Genomic DNA, 17,298 nt, shown 5'->3' on the forward strand with positions numbered 1-17,298 from the left:
TAAGAGAGAGGAGAGAACCTCCCTCTCTAAAAACTACATCTAAAACTATGAATTTTGAGCTGGTATGAGTTGTATGATGAATGGATGCATTCTCCCACTTTATAGCCTCTAATCTGTGTGTTCTAGGCCAAAAACTGGGTCAAAAATAGCCCAGAAATTTCCCCCTGCATATTCTGGTACGTACAGGTCGCGGTAAAGTGACGCGGAAGCGTCGTCCACGCGTTTGCGTGGATTGCGTTTTTGCCAGGTCATGCGTCCGCGTGATCCATGCGTTTGTGTCATCTGGCTTCAGAGCAGCTATGGCAAATTATATATCGTTGTGAAGCCCCGGACGTTAGCTTTCCAATGCAACCAAAACCATCTCATTTGGACCTCTGTAGCTCAAGTTATGGTCGATTTAGTACCAAGCGGTCAGGCTGGACAGCTTTATAGTTCCTTCAACTTCTTGTATTCCTTCCACTTTTGCATGCTTCCTTTCCATCCTCCAAGCCATTCCTGCCCTGTAATCTCTGAAAACACTTAACACACATATCAAGGCATCAAATGGTAATAGGAGAGGGTTAATAATTAGCAATTTAAAGGCCAAATAAACATGTTTTCAATCATAGCACAAAATCAGGAAGGAAAACGTAAAACATGCGATTAGTATGAATAAGTGGGTAAAGAGTTGATAAAAACCACTCAATTGAGCACAAAATAAACCATAAAATAGTGGTTTATCAACCTCCCCACACTTAAACAATAGCATGTCCTCATGCTAAGCTCAAGAGAAGCTATAAAGGAGTGAAGAGGAATGGTAAAATGTATGAAATGCAATCCTATCTATATGAATGCAACTAAATGAAGAATGGTTTTTCCTACTTGGTTTAAAAGTAAATAAATTCTCCAAGAATAAATATGAACTGGATTTCACTAATTCAAATCATAAAAATGAAGTACAAATAGGCTTGTAGAAGAAAATAGCTCATGAAAGCCGGGAACAAAGAATCGAGCATCGAACCCTCACTAGGAGTGTATGCACTCTAATCACTCAAGTGTTTTAGGTTCGATTCTCTCAATTCTCTACTAACCTTGCTTTCTAATGCTTGCTCTTCATCTAACAATCAACATAAATTTAATGCACAGATACACATATCAAGAGGTATTTTAAGGGTTGTAATGGGGTTAGGGTCAAGGTAGGATTGTATTTAGCCAAGTGGACTGAAATCTGAATCCTTAATTAACTTAAACTTTCCACATAACTTTAGACAATCCATGTAATCATAATACCACATCTAACTATCCATTAACCATGTTTTCCACATATTCATGCATTCTAATTTCAAGTACAGTATATATGCATTGCTTTCACCACTTACTTTGGGGCATTTTGTCACCTTTTTGCTTAATTGCTCTTTTTTTTTCTTTTCTTTTTCTCACTTCTTTTTTTTATATATTTTTTATTTTCTTTATTTTTCTCAATGCATATGATTAAATTATTGGATGCATGAATCATGTCCTAAACATTTCTTTCACATTTTCAGAAAATTCTAACATATTCAATTCTCAAACCAAATGTTTCCAAACCCAATTTTCCCACACTTAAATCATAAGCACTCTCACAAGTCTAAGCTAACCAAGGATTCAAATTAAGGACATTATTGTTTTCCGCTTAGAGTTAATGATGTGCTAAAGTAAAGAACAAAGGGGTATAATTGGCTCAACATTGGTTTGCAAAGGATAATGAAAGGTTAAGGCCATATGGGTATGTAAGCTCAGTGAAACAAAGGCCTCGCATACATCAAATAATGGAAATATAGAATTAAGCAAGACAAAGATCACAATTTTAGAGAGAAAAATACACACTAAAACAGAATTTTGGTTGATAGAATGCAACCAATCAAATAGGCTCAAAAATCTCACTGGTTTTTGTATGTTCAAGCTCTAAACCATGTTCCAGTATAATATTTCTTCAAACAAGTTTAACATTAAATTTTATTCAAATTAGTGAAATACTTTAAAAAGTTTCTTGAAAAAGAAAATATTTCTTCAACCAAGTGGTAAAATATGCACAAAATCAAACAAATATGCAATCAAACATGTAAATGCAACAACTAACAAGGAAAATAAACCATTGGTGTTGAGATAGAAGAGTAACTAACCCATGGAGATCGGTATCGACCTCCCCACACTTAAAGATTGCACCATCCTCGGTGCATGCTAAGATGTGCAAGTGGATGGGGGTTGTGGTTCCTCAGCTGGGGCTCTTTTTGTTTCTTTTCTTGCCGGTGCTTTGGGAGTAGCTTCCTCTTTTCCATTCTTGGTGGCCATCCTGAAAAGGAAAAAAGAAAGTAAATTTTAAAGCTAAGGGTTAGAGCAAGGAAGAGAGCGGAAAAGGTGGTAATCAATGCACAATAAAGAAGAATGACATTAACACATGGTCATGACTACATGTGAAAAGTTCATCAATGAAAATATAGCATGTGCATGTAATGACAATTAAATGCAAGATGTTTATTGGCATGCTGGCAAAGGCATGAGTAGCATAGATCAAGCATTCAATGTCCAAGTTAGATTACCAAGTCTTTCAAACTAAGAGCATGTTTGTAATAACAATTATATTTAAGTAATAAAATATAAAAAAGGTTTTGTGAAAAGCAAGCATTTAGAGTAGTAGATAGAAAGAAATCAAAAAATAGTGCACAATGCCATACGGGCATTTTCACAAACACATAGCAGAATACGCTTACTTGGGGACTTCTTACTCCAGCAGTTCCAAGAGTCTCCGCTAGTGGAACCCCGTCCAGTAGACTCCCTGTTTCGCTCATCCCCTTCGTCAGCTGTTGGATCGGGATACTATTCCCTAGGTTCCTAAACTTGGAATGGATGGCGGAGCGTAGGTGGCAAATAGTTATATGGATACGGTGCTTTACCCGTAGACGCTTCTCCAGCTCTCGCAAGAATTGTTTGGGAATTGTCCTCGGAGGGACTTCCCGAATGACCGTACCGGGGAATTCTACCGTACTCCATGCAGCTATTGTTGTTGATCCTGCAGAGCATGGTAAATAAGCTATTGAAAGTATTAAATTGAACATGCAAGCAACCCCATAAAAAGTAATATATAATTGTCAAACAATTCCTTTAATAATCTACAAAAATATAGAAAATAATGACCCAAATAAATTTCTAATACCAATGAAAATAATGCAATGAATGAAAGTATGCAAATAAATTAAATGAAATAGAATGGAAGTGAAGAGGGATGAGAAGTTAAAGAGATGAAGAAGAAGAAAGTAAGAAAAGGAAGAAGAAAGAAGAAAAGATAGAAGAAATTAGGATTAGAAAAGAAAAGATAAGATAATTGGCGCTGATCAGGATAAGTTGTGCGACGTGGGCGACGCGGACACGTGGGTGATGCGGTCGCATGGTATGCGATAAGTTCAGGTAATGCGGACGCGTGGGTCACGCGATCGCATGGTCTGATTTGTGCGATTGGCGCGAGGGCAGCCTCGCGGTCGCGTAACTCTCTGTTTTAAATGCATTTTGCCAAAAATCTGGGTGACGCGGTCGCGTGAGTGACGCGATCGCGTGGATGGGCAATTTTTTTTGAAAATGACAGACACGTGGGGCACGCGTTCGCGTGGTAAGGCTTGTGCTTCTAGCACCGTTCCAGCCCCATTCCAGCCCAACTTACTGCCTTACACCCTTTTACGTCGATTTCACAGAGTCACGCGTTCGCGTGGGTGACGCGGACGCGTGGGAGGCATTTTTCCCACATGACGCGGACGCGTCAATGACACGGTCACGTGGGTCAATTTGTGCCACAGGCACGCCTCCAGCCACGCTCTCGTGTGACTTTCTGTTTCAATTTTCTTTTCTTCCCAACTCACTGGTGACGCGGACGCGTCAGCGACGCTGCCGCGTCGCGTGTGTGCTTTTTTTTTTAAATGCAAAATGCAGAATTTAGTATGCAGATGTTATGAATAATTTCAGGTTCAATGAAATAAAATAAAATTCAAAAAAAAAATAAAACTAAATAAAATTATAATTGAAAAAGGAACGATCATACCATGGTGGGTTGTCTCCCACCTAGCACTTTTAGTTATTGTCCTTAAGTTGGACATTTGGAGGGCTCCCTGTCATGGTGGTTTATGCTTGAACTCATCCAGGAATCTCCACCAATGTTTGTAATTTCAATGGCCTCCGGGATCCCAAACTAGGCACAGAAAGCCTTCAAGTAAGTTAAAGCAAGTGACAAGGCCTCAAGGGTGTTGATTGCCAGAATAAATTCTGGGGTCCCAAACCTTGCTTTGCACCCGTCTTCTTGTTGATCATCATGATTCTATCCAGATAGTAAGCAATCTGAATTCTCACTAAAGCGGCCAAATAACTTTCTAGACCCATTTAGTTGAGCTTTACACCAACCCTTGCATTTAAACTTTGAGCACACAACCATGTTGAACCTTGCTTGACAACTCCAACCACTAACCATCTTCCTCTTATTCTTAATGCTACAAAGAGCTCTAAGTTGACCATCCGTCTCCAGTAGCCCATATTCAAGTGGAGTTAGAAAGCTAAGGGATATGAATTTTACCCACTTGAATGTTGTGAAGGATGATGGCAACTTAGGGGGAGGTATTTCTAATGAATTTGCAAGCTCCACTCTGTTGGGCTCTTCTCTGACAACTTCCACCTCTTTGCAAGCTTCTTCAATATCAACCTCTTCCTTTTGGTAGCTTTTTTCCAATTCAATCTCTTTTTCATTGCTCACCAAGGGCATGGGAGGCTGTGCTTCTTCTTCTTTAATCTCCATCTCTTGACCAACCTCTTCCAAGTCTTCAACTATGATATGCCTTGGAGATTGTACACCCTCCTCAGCATCAATTTCAATCACCTTGGAAGGAGGTTTTATAACCTGACTTTCCCATGGAGGTTCAGCATCTCCTAAGTCTTCAACCACTTTTTTCTCTGCAACTATTATGGCTTCCTCCACTTGTTCCAATACAAAGCTATGTTCCTCATTGTCCACCGAAGTTTCTAGTGTCTCCTTCATGCTACGCTCTTCTTTTGATTCTCCACATGCAGCCATGGGAGTACTTTGAGTACTCAGATGTTGAGAAGCTAATTTATTTATTAACTCGCCTAAGGCGGCCGCAAAATTTAGCACACTCTTATTCATCCTTTCTTGCCCTTGAAGAATAGCACTAAGGGCGTTGTTATCCAATGGAGGTTGGGGTGGATAGGAGGGTTCATTATTTTGGAGAAAGGGTTCATAATAGGAAGGTGGTTTTTCTTGATAAGGATATGGAGATGGTGTATATTGAGGTGGTAGTTCATGAGAGTAGTTGTGTTGGAATGGGGGTGGTTCTGAGTATGGTTCATTTGGCTCATAAGGTGGTTGGTATGGTGGATACGGGTTAAGGTCATATGGAGGTGAATGGTGGTAAGGGGCTTGTGAGTATGGTGGTTCAAAGTTGTGTTGAGGAGATGGTTCATAAGCATATGGCGGGGCTTGTTGGTAACTACAAGGGGGTCCACCATAGTCATCATTTTGGTATGCATCACAGAATAGTTGTTGGTTATAGTGCATTGGAGGGGGTTGTTGCCAAGAGGGTTGATCAAATCCTTGTGGCTCCTCCCATCTTTGATTGTTCCAACCTTGATGCTTGTTCTCATTGTAATTTCCTCTTCATGCAACATAATTGTAACCAGACTCATAGCGAAAGGGGTGAGAGTTCATAATAGCAATTAAAAATTAAAAACAAAAATAAAAATAAATTTAAATTAAAAGGTTATTGAAATTTAAATTTTGAATTTGAAAATTAAATTTTGAATTTGAATTTTAAATTTTGAATTTTGAATTTTGAATTTTGAATTTTGAAATTTTAATTTTAAATTTTGAAATTTGGATTTTGAAGTTGAAATTTGAAATTTGAATTTTTGTATTTTGAAATTTGAATTTTTGTAAAAGTCAACAATATAAGATAAAGTTTTGAAAAAGATTTAAATTTTGAAAAGGTTTGATTTTTAAAATTTTAAATTCAAATTTCAAAATTTAAATGAATGTAAAACCTTATGCATTGATGATCTTGTATATAGAAAGAAAAAAATGAGAAAAAGGAAAAGGAAAAGAAAAAAAAACAATATAGAAAAGAAAAGAAAAAAAATATAGAAAAAGAAAGAAACAAAGAAAAAGAAAGAAATAAAAGGGGACAAAATGCCCCAAAGCAAAGCTCAATAAGGGTTAATGCATAAGTGTTGTGAAATGAAAGGAAATACACGAGTATGTGAAAAAGTGAGAAAAATGGGTAGTTAGGATAGCCTTGAAATAGTATAGGATGATAAAGAATGGAAGATTGACGGTTTAGAATTCAGAATAAATTCCCGTTGCAAGTATAGTTTTTAAACGAAGCAATCATCCTTTCTTACAAACGTTTTGGTTGTCACAAGAAACAAACCCCTTTAAAATTGATAACCGAAGTATTTAAACCTCGGGTCGTCTTCTCAAGGATTTGCAGGGAGGTATGTTCTTATTATTGGTTATGAGTTTTGTAAATTGGGAGTTTTGAAAGTAAGGGACAAGTAATTTAAATGACAAGTAAAATAAATAAATAACTATAAAATAAACTCTCGGCAAGGTATGAAAATTCGGAAGTCCTATCCTAGTTATTCTTATGAGAATTGAAGTTAATCCCACTTAGTTAACCTTTATGAAAGCAAGGAAAAGTCAAGTGGACTAATTAGTTAGATTTCCCAAGTCCTAGCCAACTCTTAAGGAAAGACTAGAGTTAGTGGAATTCAATTCAATTAGCAAACATAACAATCAATCACGATAAGTTTGATAACTCAAGAGCCTTCAGTTAATCAATTAAAGCCAAGAATATAAAAAAAGCTAAATAAGAATCATAAATCTGAAATACCTCAATTTATATCAAATAAAGAAAATCCTAACATGAATGGTCCATAAGCCAAATTGGAAAAGAAGAGAATCAATAAGAAAAATAAGTAAACCAAAGTACTAGAATAAATAAAAGTAGAAGAGAAACTGAATTAACAGAACATTGAACCTGTGATGAAGAAGAAATAATCATAAATCCTAAAACTAAATCCTAAGAGAGTGGAGAGAACCTCTGATAAACCACTATTTTATGGTTTATATTGTGCTCAATTGAGTGGATTTTATCAATTCTTTACCCACCGATTCATACTATTTGCATGGTTTTACATTTGCCTTCCTAATTATGTGCTTTAATCGAAAACATGCTTCTTTAGACTTATAATTTCTAATATTAATCATCTCTTATCACCATTAGATGCCTTGATATGTGTGTTAAGTGATTTTAGAGATTACAGGGCACGAATGGCTCAGAGGATGGAAAGGAAGCATGCAAAAGTGGAAGGAATACAAGAAGCTGGAGAAATTGCTAAGCTGTCCAGCCTGACCTCTTTGCACTCAAACGGCTATAACTTTAGCTACAGAGGTCCAAACGATGCAGTTCTAGTTGCGTTGGAAAGCTAATGTTCGGGGCTTCGATTTGATATATAATATGCTATAGTTGCCCTGATGCAAGGCGACGCGATCGCGTGCTCCATGCAGACGCATCGCAGTGATGGAAATTCAGCATGTTGAATTCGCAACCAGCGAATTTTGGGTTGTTTCTGACCCAGTTCTCGACCCAGAAAACACAGATTAGAGGCTATAAAGTGGAGGAATGCATCCATTTATAAACAGGCTTTCACAATTCACAATTTTAGGAGTAGATGTAATTTTTAGAGAGAGAGGTTCTCTCCTCTCTCTTAGGATTTAGAATTAGGATTCTTTTCACTTCATGATTATTTCATCTTTTGCCATCACAGGTTCAATGTTCTTTTATTTATTTTTCTAATTTAATTTATGAATGTCTATGTTAGATTTAAGTTCTTTTGTTAATGCAATTTGAGGTATTTCAGTTTAATATTGCTTTCTTTTATTTAGATGATTATTGCTTCCCATCTGAAGGCATTCTTATTCCAGTAGATTTACTTTTCCCCTTTTGGTTTTGGTTAAGAAATCAGTAACTCAGGAGTTATCCAATTCAACAGCATAATTGATAATTATTATCTTGCCAATTGAGTTGAACTTCAATAATCCCAATCTTTTCTTAGAAAATAAATAGGATTCAAAGATCAAACCAATTTATCCCTTGACTTTCCTTTGCTTTAGTAAAGGTCAACTAAGTGGAATTAAGATTCAACTTTCGTTATTATTGATAAGGATAACTAAGTCTGGACTTCCAATTTCTCATACCTTGCCAAAAGTTTATTTTATAGTTATTATTATTTTATTTTTCTTATCATATAACATATTTTTTCCTTACTTCCAAAACCCCAATTTACAAACTCATAACCAATAATAAGAACATACCTCCCTGCAATTCCTTGAGAAGACGACCCGAGGTTTAAATACTCGGTTATCAATTTTAAAGGGGTTTGTTACTTGTGACAACCAAAAACGTTTGTATGAAAGGACTTTTGAAGGTTTAGAAACTATACTTGCAACGAGGATTTATCCGCAAATTTCTAGACCACGCAAAAGTCCTCTCATCAAAATGGCGCCATTGCCGGGGAATTACAAACGTGTGCCTTATTACTGGTTATTGTAAATATTTTATTTTTTCTTGTTTATTTGTTTTTATTTTTGTTTTTTATTTTTGCTTTTTCTTAAGTTAAGAGGTTATTGGTTTTTATTTTAATATTTTTATTTTATCTTATCTTATTTCAAAAATCAAATTTCAAAATTTAAAAATTTAAAATTCAAAATTTAAATAACTTTTTAATTTAAATTCGTTTTTATTTTTGTTTTTAATTTTTATTTACTACTATGAACTCTCACCCCTTTGGCTATGAGTCTGGTTACAATTATATTGCAAGAAGAGGAAATTACAATGAGAACAGGCATGAAGGTTGGAACAATCAAAGATGGGAAGAGCCACGAGGATTTGATCAACCCTCATGGCAACAACCACCTCCAATGGACTATCAACAACCACCACCATATGCCTATAAACCCTCTCCTCAACATGACTTTGGACCACCATACTCACAAGCCCCTTTTCACCATTCACCCCCATATGATCCTAACCCTCATCCACCATACCAACCACCTTATGAACCATATGAACCATACACAGAACCACCACCTTTCCAACACAACTACTCTCATGAACCACCACCTCAATATTCACCATCTCCATATCATTATCAAGATGAACCACCTTCCTATTATGAACCCTCTCTCCCAACCAATGAATCCTCATATCCACCCCAACCTCCAATGGATGACAGACTTCGTGTTATTCTTCAAAGGCAAGAAAGGATGAATAAGAGTGTGTAAAATTTTGCAGCTGATGAGCGGATAATTTATACGCTTTTTGGCATTGTTTTTAGTATGTTTTTAGTAGAATCTAGTTACTTTTAGGGATGTTTTTATTAGTTTTTATGTTAAATTCACATTTCTGGACTTTACTATGAGTTTGTGTGTTTTTCTGTGATTTCAGGTATTTTCTGGCTGAAATTAAGGGACTTGAGCAAAAATCAGATTCAGAGGTTGAAGAAGGACTACTGATGCTGTTGGATTCTGACCTCCCTGCACTCAAAGTGGATTTTCTGGAGCTACAGAACTCAAAATGGCACGCTTCCAATTGCGTTGGAAAGTAAACATCCAGGGCTTTCCAGCAATATATAATAGTCCATAGTTTGGCCGAGTTTAGATGACGTAAAAGGGCATTGAACGCCAGTTCTACGCTGCTGTCTGGAGTTAAACGCCAGAAACACGTCACAAGCCAGAGTTAAACGCCAGAAATACGTTACAAACTGGCGTTCAACTCCATGATTGACCTCTACACGTGTAACATTCAAGCTCAGCCCAAGCACACACCATGTGGGCCCCAGAAGTGGATTTATGCATCAATTACTTACTTCTGTAAACCCTAGTAACTAGTTTAGTATAAATAGGACTTTTTACTATTGTATTAGACATCTTTGATCATATTTTAGATCTCTAGACCTCCATGGGAGGCTGGCCACTCGGCCATGCTTACCCTGTATTCACTTATGTAATTTTCATACGGTAGAGTTTCTGCACTCCATAGATTAAGGTGTGGAGCTCTGCTGTTCCTCAAAGATTAATGCAAAGTACTACTGTTTTTCTATTCAATTAAACTTATTCCGCTTCTAAGATATTCATTCGCACTTCAACCTGAATGTGATGAACGTGACAATTATCATCATTCCCCCACGAACGCGTGCCTGACAACCACTTCCGTTCCACCTTAGATTGAATGAGTATCTCTTGGATCTCTTAATCAGAATCTTCGTGGTATAAGCTAGATTGATGGCGGCATTCATGAGAGTCCGGAAAGTCTGAACCTTGTCTGTGGTATTCTGAGTAGGACTCTGGGATTGAATGACTGTGACAAACTTCAAACTCGCGAGTGCTGGGCGTAGTGACAGACGCAAAAGGAGGGTGAATCCTATTCCAGTATGATCGAGAACCTCAGATGATTAGCCGTGCTGTGACAGAGCATTTGGACCATTTTCACAAGAGGATGGGATGCAGCCATTGACAAGGGTGATGCCTCCAGACGATTAGCCATGCAGTGACAGCGCATCGAACCATTTTCCAGAGAGGATAAAAAGTAGCCATTGACAACAGTGATGTCCTTACATAAAGCCAGCCATGGAAAGGAGTAAGACTGATTGGATGAAGACAGCAGGAAAGCAGAGGTTCAGAGGAACGAAAGCATCTCTATACACTTATCTGAAATTCTCACCAATGATATACACAAGTGTTTCTATCCTTATTTTATGTTTACTTATTATTTAATTTTGAAAAATCCATAACCTTTTGATGTCCGCCTGACTGAGATTTACAAGGTGACCATAGCTTGCTTCATACCAACAATCTCCGTGGGATTGACCCTTACTCACGTAAGGTTTATTACTTGGACGACCCAGTGCACTTGCTGGTTAGTTGTATCGAAGTTGTGAATGAAAAACGATTTATTAGACGTGCGTACAGAGTTTCTGGCGCCGTTGCTTGAGATCACAATTTCGTGCACCAAGTTTTTGGCACCGTTGCCGGGGATTGTTCGAGTTTGGACAACTGACGGTTCATCTTGTTGCTCAGATTAGGTAATTTTCTTTTGGTTTTATTTTCTAAAATTTTTTTTCTTTCAAAAATTTCTCATATGTTTTCGAAAAAAAAAATAAATCTTTTCAAAAATATATTTTTCTTCAGAATTTTTAAGAATGAATTCTAGAGTTTCATGAAGCATGTTGAAGCCTGGCTGGCTGTAAAGCCATGTCTAACTCTTTTGGATAGGGGCTTCCAACCATCAGCATAGAGGCAAGTTAATTGGAATGTCAGCCGTGGCATGTCTGAGTTACATACTAAAGCTTGGCTGGCTATTAAGCCATGCCTAACCCTCGGATTGGAGCTTTAGACTAAGAATACAAGATTCCTGGAATTCATCTTAAAAAAGTTTTGAAATCCTTATTTTCTTTTTCCTATATGTTTTTTCAAAAAAAATGTACAAAAATCCAAAAAATAAAAATAAAAAAAATCATAAAAATAAAAAATATTTCATGTTTCTTGTTTGAGTCTTGAGTCAAGTTGAAAGTTTGGTGTCAATTGCATATTCATCTTGCATTTTTCAAAAAATTCATGCATTCATAGTGTTCTTCATGATCTTCAAGTTATTCTTGGTAAATCTTCTTGTTTGATCTTGATGTTTTCATGTTTTGTGTCTTTTCTTGTTTTTCATATGCATTCTTGCATTCATAGTGTCTATACATGAAAAATTTTTAAGTTTGGTGTCTTGCATGTTTTCTTTGCATTAAAAATTTTTCAAAAATAAGTTCTTGATGTTCATCTTGACATTCAAAGTGTTCTTGATGTTCATCTTGACGTTCATAGCATTCTTGCATGCATTCATTGTTTTGATCCAAAATTTTCATGCATTGAGTCTTTTTCATGTTTTTCTCTCTCATCATTAAAAATTCAAAAATAAAAAAAAATATCTTTCCCTTTTTCACTCATAAATTTCGAAAATTTGTGTTGACTTTTTCAAAACTTTTTAAAATCTAGTTGTTTTTATGAGTCAAATCAAATTTTTAAATTAAAAATCTTATCTTTTTCAAAATATTTTTCAAAAATCAAATCTTTTTCATTTTTCTTATTTATTTTTGAAAATTTTAAAAATATTTTTCAAAAATATTTTTCTTATCTTTATCTCCTAATTTTCGAAAATAACATCATCAATTAATGTTTTGATTCAAAAATTTCAAGTTTGTTACTTGCTTGTTAAGAAAGATTCAAACTTTGAGTTCTAGAATCATATCTTGTGATTTCTTGTGAATCAAGTCATTAATTGTGATTTTAAAAATCAAATCTTTTTCAAAACTAATTTCAATCATATCTTTTCAAAAATATCTCTTTATCTTATCTTTTTCAAAATTTGATTTTAAAATATCCTTTCTAACTTCTTATCTTCTTATCTTTTCAAAATTGATTTTCAAATTTGTTTCAACTAACTAACTAACTTTTTGTTTGTTTCTTATCTTTTTCAAAACTACCTAACTAACTCCCTATCTCTCTAATTTTCGAAAATATCTTCCCTCTTTTTCAAAATTTCTTTTTAATTAACTAATTATTTTAATTTTTGATTTTAATTCTCGAAAATTACTAACCTTTTTCAAAAACTATTTTCGAAAATCACTAACTCTTTTTCAAAAATTATTTTCAAAAATTCTCTCTCTCTCTTATCTCCTTCTATTTATTTATTCATCTACTAACACTTCATCTCACCCAAATTCGAACCCCCTCTTCCATCTGTGTTCGAATTTTTTTTTCTTCTTCTTTTCTTCTACTCACACAGGGACCTCTATACTGTGGTAAAAAGGACCCCTATTATTATTATTTTTCTGTCCCTCTTTTTCATATGAGCAGGAGCAAGGACAAGAACATTCTTGTTGAAGCAGATCCAGAACCTGAAAGGACTCTGAAGAGGAAACTAAGAGAAGCTAAATTACAACAATCCAGCAAGCACCTTTCGAAATTTTTGAACAAGAAGAGGAGATGGCAGCCGAAAATAATAATAATGCAAGGAGGATGCTTGGTAACTTTACTGCACCTAATTCCAATTTACATGGAAGAAGCATCTCCATTCCTGCCATTGGAGCAAACAATTTTTAGCTGAAACCTCAATTAGTTTCTCTGATGCAACAGAACTGCAAGTTTCATGGACTTCCATCTGAAGATCCTTTTCAGTTCTTAACTGAATTCTTGCAGATCTGTGATACTGTTAAGACTATTGGAGTAGATCCTGAAGTCTACAGGCTCATACTTTTCCCTTTTGCTGTAAGAGACAGAGCTAGAGTATGGTTGGACTCTCAACCTAAGGATAGCCTGAACTCTTGGGATAAGCTGGTCAAGGCTTTATTAGCCAAGTTCTTTCCTCCTCAAAAGCCGAGTAAGCTTAGAGTGGATGTTTAGACCTTCAGACAGAAAGAAGGTGAATCCCTCTATGAAGCTTGGGAGAGATACAAAGAACTGACCAAAAAGTGTCCTTCTGACATGCTTTCAGAATGGACCATCCTGGATATATTCTATGATGGTCTGTCTGAATTAGCTAAAATGTCATTGGATACCTCTGCAGGTGGATCCATTCACTTAAGGAAAACGCCTACAGAAGCTCAAGAACTCATTGACATGGTTGCTAATAACCAGTTCATGTACACTTCTGAGAGGAATCCTGTGAGTAATGGGACGCCTATGAAAAAGGGAGTTCTTGAAATTGATACTCTGAATGCCATATTGGCTCAGAATAAAATATTGACTCAGCAAGTCAATATGATTTATCAGAGTCTGAATGGAATGCAAGCTGCATCCAACAGTACTCAAGAGGCATCTTCTGAAGAAGAAGCTTATGATCCTGAAAACCCTGCAATAGCAGAGGTGAATTACATGGGTGAACCTTATGGAAACACCTATAACCCTTCATGGAGAAATCACCCAAATCTCTCATGGAAGGATCAACAAAAGCCTCAACAAGGCTTTAATAATGGTGGAAGAAATAGGTTTAACAATAGTAAACCTTTTCCATCATCCACTCAGCAACAGACAGAGAACTCTGAACAAAATACCTCTAATTTAGCAAACTTAGTCTCTGATCTATCTAAGGCCACTGTAAGTTTCATGAATGAAACAAGGTCCTCCATTAGAAATTTGGAGGCACAAGTGGGCCAGCTGAGTAAAAGGATCACTGAAATCCCTCCTAGTACTCTCCCAAGCAATAAAGAAGAAAATCCAAAAGGAGAGTGCAAGGCCATTGACATAGTCAACACGGCCAAACCTGGAGAGGAAGGGGAGGACATAAATCCCAGTGGGGAAGACCTCTTGGGACGTCCAGTGATCAATAAGGAGTTTCCCTTTGAGGAACCAAAGGAATCTGAGATCATCTAGAGACCATAGAGATTCCATTGAACCTCCTTATGCCCTTCATGAGCTCTGACGAGTATTCATCTTCTGAAGAGAATGAGGATGTTACTGAAGAGCAAGTTACCAAGTACCTTGGTGCAATCATGAAGCTGAATGCCAAATTATTTGGTATTGAGACTTGGGAAGATGAACCTCCCTTGTTCACCAATGAACTAAGTGATCTGGATCAACTGACATTGCCTCAGAAGAAACAGGATCCTGGAAAGTTCATAATACCTTGTACCATAGGCAACATGATCTTTGAAAAGGCTCTGTGTGACCTTGGTTCAGGGATAAACCTCATGCCCCTCTCTGTAATAGAGAAACTGGGAATCTTTGGGGTGCAAGCTACTAAAATCTTATTAGAGATGGCAGACAATTCAAGAAAAAAGGCTTATGGACAAGTAGAGGACGTGTTAGTAAAGGTTAAAGGCCTTTACATCCCTACTGATTTCATAATCCTTGATACTGGGAAGGATGAGGATGAATCCATCATCCTTGGAAGACCTTTCCTAGCCACAGCAAGAGCTGTGATTGATGTTGACAGAGGTGAATTAGTCCTTCAATTGAATAAGGACTCCCTTGTGTTTACAACTCAAGGTTACCCTTCTGTAAATATGGAAAAGAGGCACAGTAAGCTTCTCTCAAAACAGAGTCAACCAGAGCCCCCACAGTCAAACTCTAAGTTTGGTGTTGGGAAGTCTCAACAATGCTCTGAACATCTGTGAGGCTCCATGAGAGCCCACTGTCAAGCTATTGACATTAAAGAAGCGCTTGTGGGGAGGCAACCCAATTTTTATTTATCTAATTTTATTTTTCTTGTTCTTTCATGTTTTATTAGGTTCATGATCATGTGGAGTCACAAAATAAATATAAAAATAAAAAACGGAATCAAAAACAGCAGAAGAAAAATCACACCCTGGAGGAAGACCTTACTGGCATTTAAACGCTAGTAAGAAGCATCTGGCTGGTGTTCAACGCCAGAACAGAGCATGGTTCTGGCGCTGAACGCCCAAAATGGGCAGCATCTGGGCGTTTGAATGCCAGAATTGCACCCTAGAGAAGAGCTAGCGCTGAACGTCCAGAACAAGCATGGTTCTGGCGTTCAACGCCGGAAATGGGCAACAAATGGGCGTTCAACACCCAGAACAAGCACCAATCTGGCGCTGAACGCCCTGAGTTGTGTGCAAGGGCATTTTGCATGCCTAATTTGGTGCAAGGTTGTAAATCCTTGAACACCTCAGGATCTGTGGACCCCACAGGATCCTCACCTACCTCCACTCACTTCTTCTCACCCCTCTTTCACACAATCCCATAAACACTCTTCCCCAAAACTCTTCACCAATCACCTCAATCTCTCTTCCCTATAACCACTTCACCACTCACATCCATCCACTCTTCCCCATAAACCTACCTCATACACCCCACCTACCTTCAAAATTCAAAATCAATTTCCCACCCAAAACCCACCCTTATGGCCGAACCTTACCCCCCTTCCCTATATAAAGCCCTCCATTCTTCTTCATTTTCACACAACACAACCCTCTCTTCCCCTTCTTGGCCGAATACACTCCTCCCCCCTCTCCTCCATATTTTCTTCTTCTTCTTCATCTATTCTTTCTTCTCTTGCTTGAGGGCGAGCAATATTCTAAGTTTGGTGTGGTAAAAGCATAAGCTTTTTATTTTTCCATTACCATTGATGGCACCCAAGACCGGAGAATCCTCTAGAAAAGGGAAAGGGAAGACAAAAACTTCCACCTCCGAGTCATGGGAGATGGAAAAATTCATCTCCAAAGCTCATCAAGACCACTTCTATGATGTTGTGGCCAAGAAGAAGGTGATCCCCGAGGTCCCTTTCAAGCTCAAGAAGAATGAGTATCCGGAGATCCGACATGAAATCCAAAGAAGAGGTTGGGAAGTTCTAACAAACCCCATCCAACAAGTCGGCATCCTAATGGTTCAAGAGTTCTATGCCAATGCATGGATCACTAAGAACCATGATCAAAGTAAGAACCCAAACCCAAAGAATTATATTACAATGGTTCGGGGGAAATACTTAGATTTTAGTCCGGAAAATGTGAGGTTGGCGTTTAACTTGCCTATGATGCAAGGAGATGCACGCTCCTACACTAGAAAGGTCAACTTTAATCAAAGGTTGGACCAAGTCCTCATGGACATATGTGTGGAAGGAGCTCAATGGAAGATTGATTCCAAAGGCAAGCCGGTTCAATTAAGAAGACTGGACCTCAAGCCTGTGGCTAGAGGATGGTTGGAGTTCATCCAACCTCCATCATCCCCACTAGCAACTAATCTGAAGTTACTGTGGATCGGGCCATCATGATTCATAGCATCATGATTGGAGAGGAAGTAGAAGTTCATGAAGTCATCTCCCTTGAATTCTACAAAATAGCCGAAAAGCCCTCTCCTGGGGCAAGGCTAGCTTTTCCTCATCTTATTTGCCATCTATGTTACTCAGCTGGAGCTTTCATAGAAGGAGACATTCCCATTGAGGAAGAGAAGCCCATCACTAAGAAAAGGATAGAGCAAGCAAGAGAGCCCATTCATGGATCTCAAGAGACGCATGAAGCTCATCACTATGAGATCCCAGAGATGCCTTAAATGCATTTTCCTCCACAAAACTATTCGGAGCAAATCAACACCTCCCTAGGAGAATTAAGTTCTAACATGGGACAATTAAGGGTGGAACATCAAGAGCACTCCATCATCCTTCATGAAATAAGAGAAGATCAAAAAGCAATGAGGGAGGAGCAACAAAGACAAGGAAGAGACATAGAAGAGCT

At 37.5% G+C, this 17,298-nt stretch overlaps 1 non-coding gene across 1 annotated transcript; it reads right to left on the reverse strand.

Annotated features, from left to right (window-relative positions):
- Window positions 1–13,492: 13,492 nt before the first annotated feature.
- LOC148555669 (small nucleolar RNA R71) lies at window positions 13,493–13,600 on the reverse strand. Its single transcript, XR_015886439.1, has one exon. It is a non-coding gene; the product is annotated as a small nucleolar RNA R71 (small nucleolar RNA).
- Window positions 13,601–17,298: the final 3,698 nt, after the last annotated feature.

This window comes from Arachis ipaensis, chromosome B6 (genome assembly GCF_059453495.1).
Source record: "Arachis ipaensis isolate K30076 ecotype BB chromosome B6, ASM5945349v1, whole genome shotgun sequence".
NCBI lineage: Eukaryota > Viridiplantae > Streptophyta > Magnoliopsida > Fabales > Fabaceae > Arachis > Arachis ipaensis.